Source organism: Tursiops truncatus, chromosome 13 (genome assembly GCF_011762595.2).
Source record: "Tursiops truncatus isolate mTurTru1 chromosome 13, mTurTru1.mat.Y, whole genome shotgun sequence".
Lineage (NCBI taxonomy): Eukaryota > Metazoa > Chordata > Mammalia > Artiodactyla > Delphinidae > Tursiops > Tursiops truncatus.
Window position 1 is genome coordinate 19,964,646 of NC_047046.1, and position 14,394 is coordinate 19,979,039.

Genomic DNA, 14,394 nt, shown 5'->3' on the forward strand with positions numbered 1-14,394 from the left:
GGGATCGGAGAGACAGACAGGGAGCAACAAAAACAGAGACGAAGACAGACACAGGGCGTGGAGGAGGAGCAAGACGCGGAGAGGGAGTAGCCTGGAACAGGAACCCCAGCTGCCCAGCGAGAACCAGGACCCGCGCCTGCACCACCATGGCTAACGGAGTCCTTCCCCACCCCCACCCCAGGTCAAGGCCCCTGCGGCTTCAGAGAAAGAGCAGAATATTAAGAGGAAGGCTGCTGCTGGTCTGGCCCCCTCCTGCCACGGGGCTCCCCAAATTCCCACCTGCTGAAGACCACCTTCATTCATGACGCTGGCTACAGCCAGAACCCCCTTTACTCTCACCTACTTTTTTTGTTAGATGGATGCAATATCGTTAAAACATTTTCAAAGGAAACTCTACCCCCCAGCTTAAATTAAAAACACGCTCTAATTAAAAAGTAACTGCAAAAACACACGCAAAGGAAGCAATCCTTCTGCCTTCTAGCTGGAGACTGCCGCCTGCCCAAGGACCCCCGGGGGGCCCAGTGGGGGTCTGCTCTTTGTTAATCCACAGGACTCTAGAGAGAAACATGGAGGTAGCACCTAGTGAAGACTGTCCAGGGAGTCATCAGAGGGTAGAGGGGGACTTGGAGAGGAAAACTCTTTTTCATTCTCCAGGGTAAAATCCAGGTTCTCTGACCTGGCCACTTTTAACACCCTCCCACCCCCAACATACACAGGCAAACATACTAAAATCTCAGTGCCATGAACTCTAACCTACAAAGCTCACAGTTTTGTGGCTGTGGTTCCCTTCCCCTAGAAAACCTTTCCTGCCTTCCTCTACCCAGCTAACTCCTACTGGTAAATTTATACCCCCTCCTCCAGGAAGCCTTCCCTGACTGCCTCCCATTCTTGTGTCAATGTCCCTCAAAGTGCTTAGCAGCCTGCATGGCCTCCTGCACCGCAAGGCGAAGGGCTAGGCATCCCCCACATCTTCTCAGGACTCAGCAAGGCCCCCAACTCCCAGCATGGGCTGCGAGGGTATTTGTTGACTCAATGGAAGGACAAATAAAGAAATGAAGGTACCTGAGCACCCTTGGATGGGCTGAAATCAAAACAAAAGCTTCTCTGTGCTCCGTAAAAAATGTCCAGGCAGAAGCTCTCATGTAAAAAGAATGAGCTGACCTGGTTCCAACCGGCCTCACCCAGCTCCTGGCCCACCAGTCTCTGGGCCAGCGACCCAATCCCTATGAACCTCAGTTTTCTCACCTATAAAATGGATACAGCAGTGAACTACCCGTAAAGAGCTAAGTACCCTGGAGGCCCTCAAATGTTAACTGCAATCATTCTTTTTATTACCACCTTATAGTCACCAAATCACAAAATATTATTACTTGAAGGAACCCAAGAGATGAGTAGATTGAGACTGCCAGACTTTCTGTAAATGGCCCAATAATTGTTGTATTTTCAGTCCTGCGGGCCACAGGGTCTCTGTTGGAACTACTCTACTCTGCTGTTGTAGCATGGAAGCAGCCAGAGACAAAATGTAAGTAAAAGCGTGGCTGTGTTCCAATAAAACTTTACTTACACAAACAAGCAAATGGGCCGGATTTGGCCCAGGGGCTGTAGTTTCCTGACCTGTGATATAGGCTGTCACTGCTCCAAGTGTGGTCTTTAGACAAGCAGCACTGGAGCCTGCTAGGAGCTGGCAAGAAAGGCAGTCATAGGCCCTGTCCCCACCCGACTCAATCAGAATCTATACTTTGGCAAGAGCTCTAGGGGATTCGTGAAAGTGTTTAAAAGTTTGAGAGGTGTGGTCCCCAATTTCCCAGCTCAGCACCTCGGGTCAGAGATGTGATTTACCCTTTTTCTTGTTTGCTGCCTCCACCAGAAGGTGCACTGCGGAAAAAGTGGGAGCTGGTGGCTTCCTGAATCCTGCACCCAGCCTCTAGCTGAGAACCTGTAGCATGTCCCTACAGGTTCAGCAAGTTACTGAGTGCCCAGTATGACCCAGGCCCAGGGCCAGGTGCAGGGGACACGCCAATTACTGCAGACATCACTCCGCGGCTCTCCATGCAGTGATGGGATGGATGGATGACTCGCTCGGGCAGCCAGTGGAGTTGGGCAGATCTGGGTTCGAATCCCGGTGTTGTCACTTCAGGCCTGTGTGACCTTGGGAAAGTGACTCGAGTCTCAGTTTCCAGGAAATGGAGTTGTCAATAACAAAAATGTCTCCCTGGTACCCTGTGAGGACAGGGAGAGGGTATGGGATGGTGTCCCAGCAGCTGTGCAGCTGGTGTGGATGCGCTGGTACACAGACACACACCCACCAGTGCCCACCTCGGCCGGCCCCAAATAGCTCTGTGGGTTAAGCAGGGACCTGGACCAGGTAAGGCGGGACCCTGGGGCCCAGAGACAGGGGCTCCTCACCCGGGGAGTGTGGGATGGGGACAAGGGTGTGTTAAAAGCCTTGAGGGTTTACAGTGGCAGAAGAGGTATCAGAGGCCTCAGACAGCCTCCAATAACCTAGAAAAGCAGAGCTGGAAAGACTCCTGGAGAACATCAAAACCAGTGGTTTAAAATATATATATCAATTTTTTTTTAACTTTCTTTTTAAAATAATTAATTAATCATTTTGGCTGTGTTGGGTCTTTGTTGCTGCGCGTGGGCTTTCTCTAGTTGCGGTGAGCAGCGGCTACCCTTCATTGCGGTGTGTGCGCTTCTCATCGCGGTGGCTTCTCTTGTTGCGGAGCATGGGCTCTAGGGCGCTCAGGCTTTAGTAGCTGTAGTGCGTGGGCTTCAGTAGTTGTGGCTCACAGGCTCTAGAGCGCAGGCTCAGTAGTTGTGGCGCACGGGCTTAGTTGTTCTGCGGCATGTGGGATCTTCCCGGACCAGGGCTCGAACCTGTGTCCCCTGCATTGGCAGGCAGATTCTTAACCACTGCACCACCAGGGACGCCCTATATTATTTTTTAAAGCAACGGATCTGCTTGTTCAAGTGACACCCAGACAGGTCCCTGGTGTCCTCAGAGCCCTGAAGGTGTGCACTGGGCCAGGGGGCTCTCGGGGCCAGGGGACCGTGGGGAGCGACCAGGACAGCCCAGGCCATCGATACGCCAGCTTCAAGCCACTCTAGTTTGGCCCAAGCTCTTGAGTTTCCATAAGAAGTGAGATACTGGAATTATTCTCTAAAAATATTTGAATGTTTTCTCGTTTTAAAATACAGCACTAGGGGCTTCCCTGGTGGCGCAGTGGTTGGGAATCCGCCTGCCAATGCAGGGGACGCAGGTTCGTGCCCTGGTCCGGGAAGATCCCACATGCTGCAGAGCGCTAGGCCCGTGAGCCATGGCCGCTGGGCCTGTGCGTCCGGAGCCTGTGCTCTGCAACGGGAGAGGCCACAACAGTGAGAGGTCCGCGTACCGCAAAAAAAAAAAAAAAAAAAAAGTACAGCACTAGATTGGGATTGACACATATACATTATTGATACTATGTATAACATAGACAACTGATGGGAACATACTGTATAGCACAGGGAACTCTACTTAATGCACTGGTAGGGTCCTAAATGGAGGGGATATATGTATATGTATGGCTGATTCATTTTGCTGTTCAGCAGAAGCTATCACAACATTGTAAAGCAACTACAGTCCAATAAAAATTAATTAAAATAAAATAAAATACAGCACTGTGGGAGCTACACAAAAACCAACCTGCAGGGCAAAGCCATTGACTAGCAGCTTGCTACAGCCCTACCTGCCCATTTCACAGGTGGGGAAACTGAGTCTCAGAGAGGGGAAGCACCTTGCCCAATGTCACACAGCAATGTGGAAGCAGAGCTGGGACTCAGTTGCCTCCAAGCTCTTGTCCAGCCCCCAACTGCTCATGAGAGTGGGGGGAGTGGGGGGACATTGGGGAGGGGGGTAGGAATCTAGTCTTCACAAGCCAAGAACCCTGCTTGTTCTGTCCGTCCAGGAAAGAATGTGGGCAAAGAGGCAGGAAAAGGGATGAACAATTATTAATAACATAATTTTACAATCATATAATATGTAAGAATAATTCTATAATAATGTAATAATAGCAACTGACATTTTCTGAGCATTTTCTGTGTACTAGGCATTGAGACAGGGTATCAAGAAGGGGGTAAGATGAAAATCAAGAGTGTAGACTCTGGATTCAAACCCTGTCTCTCCCACTTCCTAGCTGGGTGACCTTATGCAAATTACTTCACCTCTCTGTGCCTCAGCGTGTACATCTCAGAGGGCTGCTGGGAGAATTAAATGAGTTCAAGTACATAAAGTACCTAGAACATTGCCTGGCACCCAGTAAGCCCTGTTGACATTTTATTTATAATTATTGCCTCTGGACAGATGGGGAAGCCGAGGCTCACAAAGGGACACGTTCAAGTGTCTCTGAAGATCCTGTCTGACCTTGGGGTCTTGCATTTTGCCCGACAGAAGGGTAGGTATTAGGTTGGCGAAAAAGTTCGTTTGAGTTTTTCCATAAGATGTTACGGAACAGGACTTCCCTGGTAGCGCATTGGTTAAGAATCCGCCTGCCAATGCAGGGGACATGGGTTCAAGCCCTGGTCCGGGAAGATCCCACATGCCGCAGAGCAACTAAGTCCGTGCACCACAATTACTGAGCCTGCGCTATAGAGTCCGCGAGCCACAACTACGGAGCCTGAGTGCCACAGCTACTGAAGCCTGTGCGCCTACAGCCCAAGCTCCGCAACAAGAGAAGCCACCGCAATGAGAAGCCTGCGCACCGCAATGAAGAGTAGCCCCCGCTCGCCACAACTAGAGAAAGCCTGTGTGCAGCAACGAAGACCCAATGCGGCCAAAAATAAAAATAAATAAATAAAATAAAATTAAGAAAAAAAAGTTACGGAAAAACCTGAACGAATATTTTGGCCAACCCCAATACTTTATCCCCAATCCCTCCCGTCAACAACTGCAGGAGGTAGGTCCCATTTGCGCTTCTATTCTGCAGATGAGAAAACTGAGGCATAGGAAGGCAGCTAGGGAACCCAGACCCATTGCCCCTAAGTGGACTGGCCGGATTCTAACACAGGCCTGAGCCCTGGAGGATGCTATCACCCAAGCCCACTTTCTGGCCACCTGCCCACCTTCTGGCTACAGCCACGTGGGTCAAAAGTCTGGTTGATGCAAAATTCACTTGGCAGCCAGGGCAGCTGCCCTGCCCTTGCTGCCCACCTTCTGAGCATGCAGGATAACAAGCAGCTTCTCCAGGCGGCAGCCCCAGATGTCCCCCAGGGCACGTGGGCACTGCCCTCTTCGGTCCTTCCCTGCAATTTTTGGCCCAGCTCTCGGGCTGCTCTGAATGAATCATTCCCACAAATCGTCCTCGGGCCGCAGCAGCCCAGGGTGGAGGAGACCCAAGCAGGGGCATGGGAAGGGGCAGGCATCCCAGAACCTTCTCTGGAGCAGCCCCATTCAGGGTGGATGTGTCTGCAGAGAGCAAGGGGCTTTGCAGGCAGTAGGAACGGGCGTTAAGTGGGGAGGCCAGGAGCCAGCTACCCAGAGAAGCTTCCACGCCGCCACAGGGCAAATCAAAGCCACACAGGCCACACACGGGCTTTCAAGTCGTCAATACCAGCCACTTCTGACCTGCCACTCCTGCTACAAATTGATCCACAGAGTCACGTCGATAAAGCATCTGAACACTTTATGATTCCCAAAGTGGTACTGCATTCAGTCCATGCCCATTCCCCAGCAGGGTACACTGAGGCCCAGCAAGGGGCAGCCCCTTGACTAGCCTCCTCAACCCTGTTTCCGTTTCCCCAGGCTGCCTTCTTCGTGCACAGGAAATCGGGACTTTAAAAGGCCAAGAGAGTGAAAGTATGCACAAGTGAATAAAGCAGGAGGGGCTGGACACGGCCACCAGAAGGCCTGGTCTCCACAGCCCTCCCAAAGGGCAGCTGCCCAGGTGGGAGGAGGCCGGTGGCTGGGACCCGGGAACGCAGAGCCCAAGGCTGGTTGAAGTTCCCGAACCAGCAGGTTATAGGTTGAACCTCGTGAAGAACGGATGACCTTCAAGCCCCTTTGTTATCCTGTGATGCTGCCACCCTCTGACCAAGGATCTTCCCTGCAGCCTGGCCTCATGGAAGGCAAAGAGCATGTGGGAAGAGGTGGGCGTCCCAGGTGGGGGGACGACACCCGAGAGGAGGGACGGGGGTGTGTGTGTGTCCAGCGTGTCACGGGTGGGGCATCTGTCGCTCAGGACTGCTGTCCTCAGGCCTAGGGGTGGCAGCTCTGGAAATAAGCAGTGGCTCACTTAGGGTATATCTAAGGGAACCACATGGCCACCAGAGGAGGTCACCTTCAGAATGAGCATAGTGTAGGGGGTGGAACACAGGCAGGACCAGACCCCACTTCCGAGCCAAGGGACAGGCCTTCCCTTAGGGTTGCAGTCTAGGAAACCCACCAAGGGTCTCCCTGGCCTCCACATGGAGCCTCAGCTGTCAAAGGACCCCCGCTGGCCTGGTGTGGGAAGGTCTGAGCTGTCCCCGCCCCCGCTTTACCTTCATCCCATGCAGAAGTCCCTAAAGGCACCACCAGATCCTGTGCTGGGTCCTGGGTTGGCCACCGCGAGCCCCTGGGTTCCTCATGGCCTCCTCTGGTCCCGCTCAGGAACAGAAGGGCCACAGTGCACACGTACCTCAGCTAAGAGGCCCACAGGCTTGATCTGTTTCCCTAACTGATGGTTCCAGAGGCATTCCCAGTTACTCTGCTAAGGAGGAGTTTAATTTCATGTGTGTTAGTTTCATGTACGTTAATTTCTAACTAGCACATCAAAGCCCCTGATTTCAAAGATTAGGACTGCTGAAGACTAAATTTGTTTAAGATTATACCCCAACCCTCATCTGCTGCTGCTGGGATTATAAAATGGTGAAGCTGCTTTGGAAAATGTTTTAGCAGTTCCTCAAAAGGTGGAACACAGAATTATCATATGACCCCCCAATTCCACTCCTAGGGCTGTACCCCAGAGAACTGAAAACATACGCCACACAATGACTTGTACACGAATGCTCACAGCAGCACTACTCGTAACAGCCCCGTAAGTGGCAACAACCCAAATGTCCAACAACTGATAAATAAAATGTGGTATAACCATACAATGGAATATTATTCAGCCACTAAAAAGAATGAAATGCTGAAATAAAATAGTAATGAAGTACTGCATACTAGCATACGGACAAACGCTGGAAACATTCTAAGTGAAGAGCACCAATCACAAAAGGCCGTAGTGCATGATTCCATTTATAGGAAATGTCCAGCACAGGCAAATCCACAGAGGTGGAAAGTAGATTAGTGGTTGCCAGGGGCTGGGGTGGGGGGGTGGGGGGACTGGGAGTGACCACTGATGGGCCCAGGGTTTCCTTTTGGGTGATGAAAATGTTCTAAAATTAGACAGTGGTGACGGTTGCACAACTCTGAAAATCCTAAAAACCACTAAATTAAATACTTTAAAAGGGTGAACTGTATGGCATATGAGTTACATCGCAATAAGGCTACTATAAAAAAATTACATGAGATTTTAAAAAAGGTGATATATATATTAAGTAAACAATAGTATCAATATTATACAATTGGGATTCGACGAGTTAAAACGGTTCATTTATAAATGACACAATAAACCCGATTTCACAGTCATGGAAACTGAGGCTGAGTGAGGGGGAATGCCTTGCCCAGGCCACATCACTACTAAACCAGAGTGAGTCACACCAAAATTTGTCCAAACACAGAAGCTTGGCCTAACCATCTAGACATGCAGCTGAATGAAGGGATTTGAGATGGGATATGGGGAGAGGTGCCCACAGCCCAGAATGGGGGACAGACCTGCAAAGAGGTTAATAAGTGAGGGAAAGGGCCAGATACATCTGTGGGATTCAAAACACGAAGCACCCAACAATGCCTGGGGAGTGCCAGGGAAGGCTTCCAGGAGGAGGTGCTGCCCAAGGAGGCTTCTGAAGGATGAGTAGGAGTTTACCAGCCCTCCTGCCCCAACACCTCTATAAGACGCATAAAGTCAGGGGTCCTAAGGGTGAGTTTCAGCTCTGCCTCATAAGGGTGAGTTTCAGCTCTGCCACATCCTAGCTGTTGGACCTAGGGCCGTGGGCACAAGACCTCTCTGAGCCTCAGTTTCCCCGTCTGTAAAAGGGGAAGTAGACAAGGTGATCAGCCCTTCTAACTACTGCACTCAATCGGATGGTTCCCACCCTTCCTCCCGAGGGGACCAGCCTTTGAGTGGAAAAGCCAGACCTCGACCTCTGTCCCACATAATAATAACAGGCTTTGCCAGGTCAGGCGTGCCCAACCTTGGTGACCAAGCCCCCTTTCCCTTGCTGCCACTCACGTCCCAGCTTCACAAGGCATCTCCCGTTCAGCTGTGCACACTGAGAAGGGGAGGTTACTGGGCGGTGGGATCCTCTGGTCAAATTCCGCCCCCCCTCCTTGCGGGTGACCCCCAAGTTCACCAGGGCTGCCCCTATCCCATGCTCTCGGCGCCCCCCTCCCCAGGCAGCGATTTCCTACCCCCAACCCCTTCACTTTAGATACGCCTCGTAACTCCACAGCAGCTGCAAGTTAACTTCAACGCGTCCCCCGAGCGTCCAGGCGCCCGCGTGTGGGGCGCGCCGGGGAGGGGTCCGGGGCTCAGACAGCGGAGACACGCCGCCTCCCCCCCAAAACACACGCACGCTGAGCGTCTCCCCCGCGCAAGGTCCGAAGCGAGAATCGCGGTCACGGGGGCCGGGTGTCCGCCGCACCCAGGGGAAAGCGCTCGCAGCGCCGGGCGGGTGAGAATCCGCGAACCTCCCGCCCGCCCGCGCCGCCTCCCTACCAGCACCCAGCCGCGGAACCCGAGCAGCTGCGCCGGGCCCGGGAAGAAGCTGCGAGGGCCGAGGGCTCCCCGCCGCCCGAGGCCGACCCGCAGGCGGCCCCCTGCCGGGAGCTGCAGCCCAGGCCCCCCCCTCCCTGCCCCGGAGACACCTACCACGAGAGGCACGGCGCGGCAGCCCCGCGTCCCCAGCGACTCAGCGCTCGCCAGCCGCCCCGGCCGGGGGAGGCGGGACCATGGCGCCGTGACGTCGCACGGGGGCGGTCCGAGACGTGGTCCCGCCCCCAGGTCCGCCCACGGCCGCTCCCCGCGCCCCCCGTCCCGCCTCCAGACCGCGCTGTGGGGCGGGGCGTCCATGGCAGCTGACTGCCCGCCCCGGAAACTCTGGTCGGCCGGCCGGCTTACCCACAGGGCGGGCAGCTCATCGCTTTCCCCACCCCCTGCTACTACTCTGCTTAAGAGAAGTTCCCTCTGTCTACAAGCAGGGGAGTGGAATGATCGCCAAGAAGTGGTGTAAAAGAAGAAAACTAGACCCTGAGCAGAGAGTTTTAATGCTACTGTCTGTAGGAAACAAAAGGAAAACTGAGAAGGGCTATCATACAATTCATATACATCACTGGTTCTCAAGGAGGGTGTGATTTCGCCCTGCGGGCCACCAACCTCCCAGGATGACATTTGGCAATGTCTGAAGACATTTTGGGTTGTCACAACTGGGGGGTTGGAGGGGATACGTTTCTACTGGAATCTAGTGGATAGAGGCCTGGGATGCTGCTAAACATCGTACAATGATCAGGACAGCCCTCCACCCTGCCAACCAAAAGCCATCCAGCCTAAAATGTCAGTAGTGCAGGGTTGAGAAACCCTGTTAGATAAGAATAAAATAAAACTCCAGGCTGGTAGAGCTCAACTCGGTCCAACCTCTCTGTGCCTCTGTTTCTCCGTCTGTAAAACTGGGAAGATAATAGATCTATCTATGCATCATATGCATATGCATTGAATACCTGAAGGAAGGGGAGGAAAGGATGAAGGCTTACTTCTCACTGTGAACCTTTGTTCTTTTTGAATTTTTTTTTTTTTAACCATTTGTATATATTACCTATTTAAAATAAATTTCTAGGACTTCCATGGTGGCGCAGTGGTTAAGAATCCGCCTGCCAACACAGGGGAAACGGGTTCGAGCCCTGGTCCCGGAAGATCCCACATGCCACGGAGCAACTAAGCCCATGTGCCACAACTACTGAGGCTATGCTCTAGAGCCCACGAGCCACAATTACTGAGCCCACGTGCCCAGAGCCCGTGCTTTACAACAAGAGAAGCCACCGCAATGAGAAGCCTGCGCACCACAACAAAGAGTAGCCTCTGCTCGCCGCAACTAGAGAAGTGCCGCGTGCAGCAACGAAGACCCAACACAGCCAAAAATAAATTAATTTTAAAAAATTAAAACAAAAAATAAAATAAATTTCTATAGTAGTTACCACCATAACAGCAAATGCATATATATATATATAATTACCTTTATAGTATATCTATATAATTACATACTATTTAGGCATTGCTCTAAGCACTCTATATTTACACACTTAAACCTTTAATAACCTTGTGAGACGTCTATTATCATCCCCATCTTACAGATAAGGAAAAGATGACATACAGATGTGAAGTCTTTTGTCCATGGCCAACCATGTGTTTATTCATAGCTCATTAATTCATTCATCTATATGTCTAATAAATAGTACCTGCCCTGTACAAAGTGCTGGAACTGACAAAATGAAATCGCCTGCTTCCATGCAGCCAGCTGTTACTGGCCTGGAAACAACGGAATAATGTTATATAGTGTTTATTGTGCACGTATCACAGGCTTTGTATGACTCACTATGGGGTAGCCCTGCTGGATGTTTTATAATGTCCCTTTCTGGGTGGAGAAATGGAGATCAAAGGAAGAGGTCTGAATGGGGCATGTGTTTAAGAACATTCTAGCAACATGCATTTCCTGAGCGCCCTGTGCTGGGCGTTGGGAGTCAGCAGGTAACAGGAGGTCTAGGGTCCTGCATCCAGTTGGGGTAATCTGGACCCTCCAACAAGCATGGTGGAGTTGGGAACAGGGTGATCAACCTGGTCCCAGGAGGGAGGGCCGGGGGTGTTTACACTGAGGCCTGAAGCACGACTGAGGGTTCATAGGAGATTGTGCTAATCACAGGGCCCCGCAGGTGCAAAGGTCTGGCAGGAAGGACCTTTGTCAAGGGGCCCTGCATGAAGTGCAGAGTGGACAGGATGTGGGGCGGGTGAGAGGAGGTTGCGGGGGTCTGCGGGGGCTGATGCTGCGGGGCTTTGTGGGCTAGAAGGAGTCAGGACTTTATCTTGCAGAGGTGGAGAGATATGGAAGGCGTTCAGCAGGGGAAGGACGTGCCAGCTTTGCTTTCTGCAGAGATCCTCTGGCTATTGTGCAGAAGAGGACAGGCAGGGAGACTGGTTTGAAGGCTGTTAAAATTCTCCAGGGGAAGCTGGTCAACCCAGGTGGGGCTGGGGACATAGGGTTGTGTTCGGGCTCCAGAGATGTCTGGAAGACAGAACTGGCAGATCTCAGCGGCGGCGCTAAAGAAGGGGACCAGAATGATTGCCTGTTTTCTAGGTTGCACCTCTCCTCTCAGCACCCCAACTCAGCGAACCCCCTCAGGTCTCAAGCTGGCTGTCCCCGCCTTGAGGAAGCCTAACCCCACCTCCCCACCCCTGGCAAATGTCCTGATGAGACGGGCACTGGACCAGGCAGCCGGGGAAATTGATGTGACGTTGAAGGCAGATGAACGAGCTCATTACTGTTTGCTCCTCCAGCCTGTGAACAACTGGGTCAGGGGCCTCTTCTCTCTTCCCCAACCTGTCTCCCCAGCTTCTAGACAAAGCCTGGCATGTGGGAGCCCCTCAGTCAATATTCATCGAAAGCAGGAAGAATAAATGTAGCATAAAGCATGTGGATTCTGGGACTTCCTGGTGGTCCAGTGGTTAAGACTCTGAGCTCTCAATGCAGGGGGCACAAGTTCGATCCCTGGTCAGGGAACTAAGATCCTGCATGCTGCACGGTGTGGCTAAATCAATCAATCAATCAATCACGTGGATTGTAAACCCCTTTCCACCTCTGACATTCAAGAAGATGATGCCGATGATGATTCAGATGCTTGCTATGCTCTAAGCACCTTATAAGAATTACATTCAAGCTAATCATTTACTCCTTCCAACAACCTCCAAGATTTTATTACCATTACTCCCGTTTTACAGATGAGGAAACAGAGGCTCCATCAGGTAACTGGGCTCGACCAAGGGCAAGAGCTAGTAAATGTCAGAGCTGAGATGCAAACTCAGGACAGTGGGGGAAGGAGGTGGTCCAGCAGCAGGCAGGAAGCTAGGATAGAGGGGCAGGTTCCCTCCTCTTGCTGGAAGGATGTGGGGTTATCCTTCCTAGTTGGGTACCCAGGCTTCATAAAGTACCCTGATCTTGGGTTCTTGATCCAGATGACTGGCTGTCATGGCAACATGGCCCTAAAAATATGCTCATCTCTCTAGAACCTCCTCAGGGCACCCTGGCACCATGCCCTCTTTCCAAAACTCAGTTGCTGTGTATCCATCACCATCTAGCGCTGGCACAAAAGGGATCACGCCTCAGGTGGTCCTTCCGTCCCCATCCTGCTCTTGCACACACATCGCTGACTTTGTGTCCATGTCTCTATGCCCAAAAGGCTGTGGGCTGCCTCCGGTCACTGTGGGTGCGAGATGATGTTCCATAACCAAGGTGCTTTATTTTCCCAAAGGCCTGAGACTCAAAGATTCATGAGCTGAGATCTAGCGTGGAAACATGGTGATGTCCCAGCTTGCCCAGGCAATGCATCCTGAAGCCAGCATTTACAGCAAAACTCATGCAGAATCAAAACAGCGCTGAGAAGCCCCCGAGAAGGCTGTGGGCACCACGGCCACTCAATCAAGTCCAGCTCTACTGCTATCGCCCAGCATCGTACCCATCATCCCTTCTGCTGAGCACCTGATGAAGTCGAAACTGAAAGTTTCTGTTTTGAGGCAAATATGTCACATATTTAAGCTCTGAAATTCTGTTCCAGGTGGTGAGATGCTCACATTTCAAGAGACGTTTTGGAACCAGGACCCACGGAAGGAACAATAGGCTTATAACTCTCATGTCACACTCCTGGTCCTTTTAGATGTTCTTTTCTTTTACTTGTTTCTTTTTATCTTTGTTACTTATTTTTGCTTGTAATTTTTATTTGTTCTCTGTTTTCTATTACCGTGTTTTATTTATTCATAAATTCAGTAGCAAAAGTTACATAAATGTATGGATAAAACAAATTAAATATAAAATAATCGCTTTGTTATTTTCTTCCAAGTTATGTTGGTTTGTTTTGCCAAGTGTGTATATTATTTCAGCAATGCTAATGTGCATATTTTTTATATAACACCTGTGAGAAAATAAGGACATCAACAGCTTTGAGTTGAAAGCAATCTGGAAGGTCTAGACTATGAATGCAAAAAACTTAAGGACTCACTTCATTGGTGGATGTCTATTGTGTTTTTCTTTTTTTAAATATTTATTTACTTATTTATGGCTGCATTGGGTCTTAGTTGTGGCGCACGGGCTCTTCATTGTGACGCACGGGCTCCAGAGTGCGTGGGCTTTGTAGTTGTGACACGTGGGCTTTGTAGTTGTGACACGTGGGCTCTCTAGTTGTGGCACATGGGCTCAGTAGTTGCGGCGTGCAGGCCCTGCGGCATGTGGGATCTTAGTTCCCAGACTAGGGATCGAACCCGTGTCCCCTGCTTTGGAAGGCAGATTCTTAACCACTGGACCACCAGGGAAGTCCCCTATTGTGTTTTTCTTTTATAGGACTCACAAGATTGACACACTGAAAAAGTTATGTCTAAGTAAGTTTTAAATAGTTCTTTCAATAAGGACGAAATAAAAATTCTAAGTGATCAGAAAGCAGCTGTGTTATATTTGAATGGATAGTAATTCTCTTTTTCTTTCTCAAATCATAAAATCATGGAGCATCTTGCCATCGATGAAGTCTTAGCATTGAAGAAATGTGAAAGTTGGTTTTGTGTGATTCCACCACAGTAGAATTTTAGAGCTGCCCTCACACACCTTAGGAATCGAGGATGGGAATCTATGTAGCCTGACACCAGAATCAGAGAATGGTGGACACTTAGACATAAATTACAGAATCTTGGAGAATCACAGAACTTTGGAACCATAGAATCCCAGCATCAGAATCTTGAGGCTGGATGGACATTGGAGCTGTCATTTTACAGATGAGAAGAATAAGTCCCCGGGAGTGGAAGTGATTTGCCCAACACTTGGTAGCTTCTAGCAGTAGAGCAGGACTGACACCCATATCTCCTGATTCCTACCCAGGAATCCTATCTTCTGGTCCAAGACAAGACAGCCTGTCTTCTAACACAAGATGCTGGTCAAACTGGAGAGTGGATGTTGGGAGAACTAGGGTGGGAAGAAGATGGAAAATGCATGTCTCAGAAGGTAAGATCGGAGGTGGTGCTTCAACTT

At 50.7% G+C, this 14,394-nt stretch overlaps 1 protein-coding gene across 4 annotated transcripts in view; it reads right to left on the reverse strand.

Annotated features, from left to right (window-relative positions):
* The window catches only part of TPST2 (tyrosylprotein sulfotransferase 2), a 56,296-nt gene extending 47,219 nt beyond the window's left edge, over nucleotides 1–9,077 (reverse strand). For 2 of the 4 annotated variants that reach the window (XR_012325240.1, XM_073790266.1), the window contains exon 1: nucleotides 8,991–9,077. The gene's annotated coding sequence lies outside the window, so the exon portion shown is untranslated. The remainder of the gene's footprint in view (nucleotides 1–8,990) is intronic. The other 2 variants (XR_012325241.1, XM_033837106.2) reach the window with 2 other exon arrangements.
* Nucleotides 9,078–14,394: the final 5,317 nt, after the last annotated feature.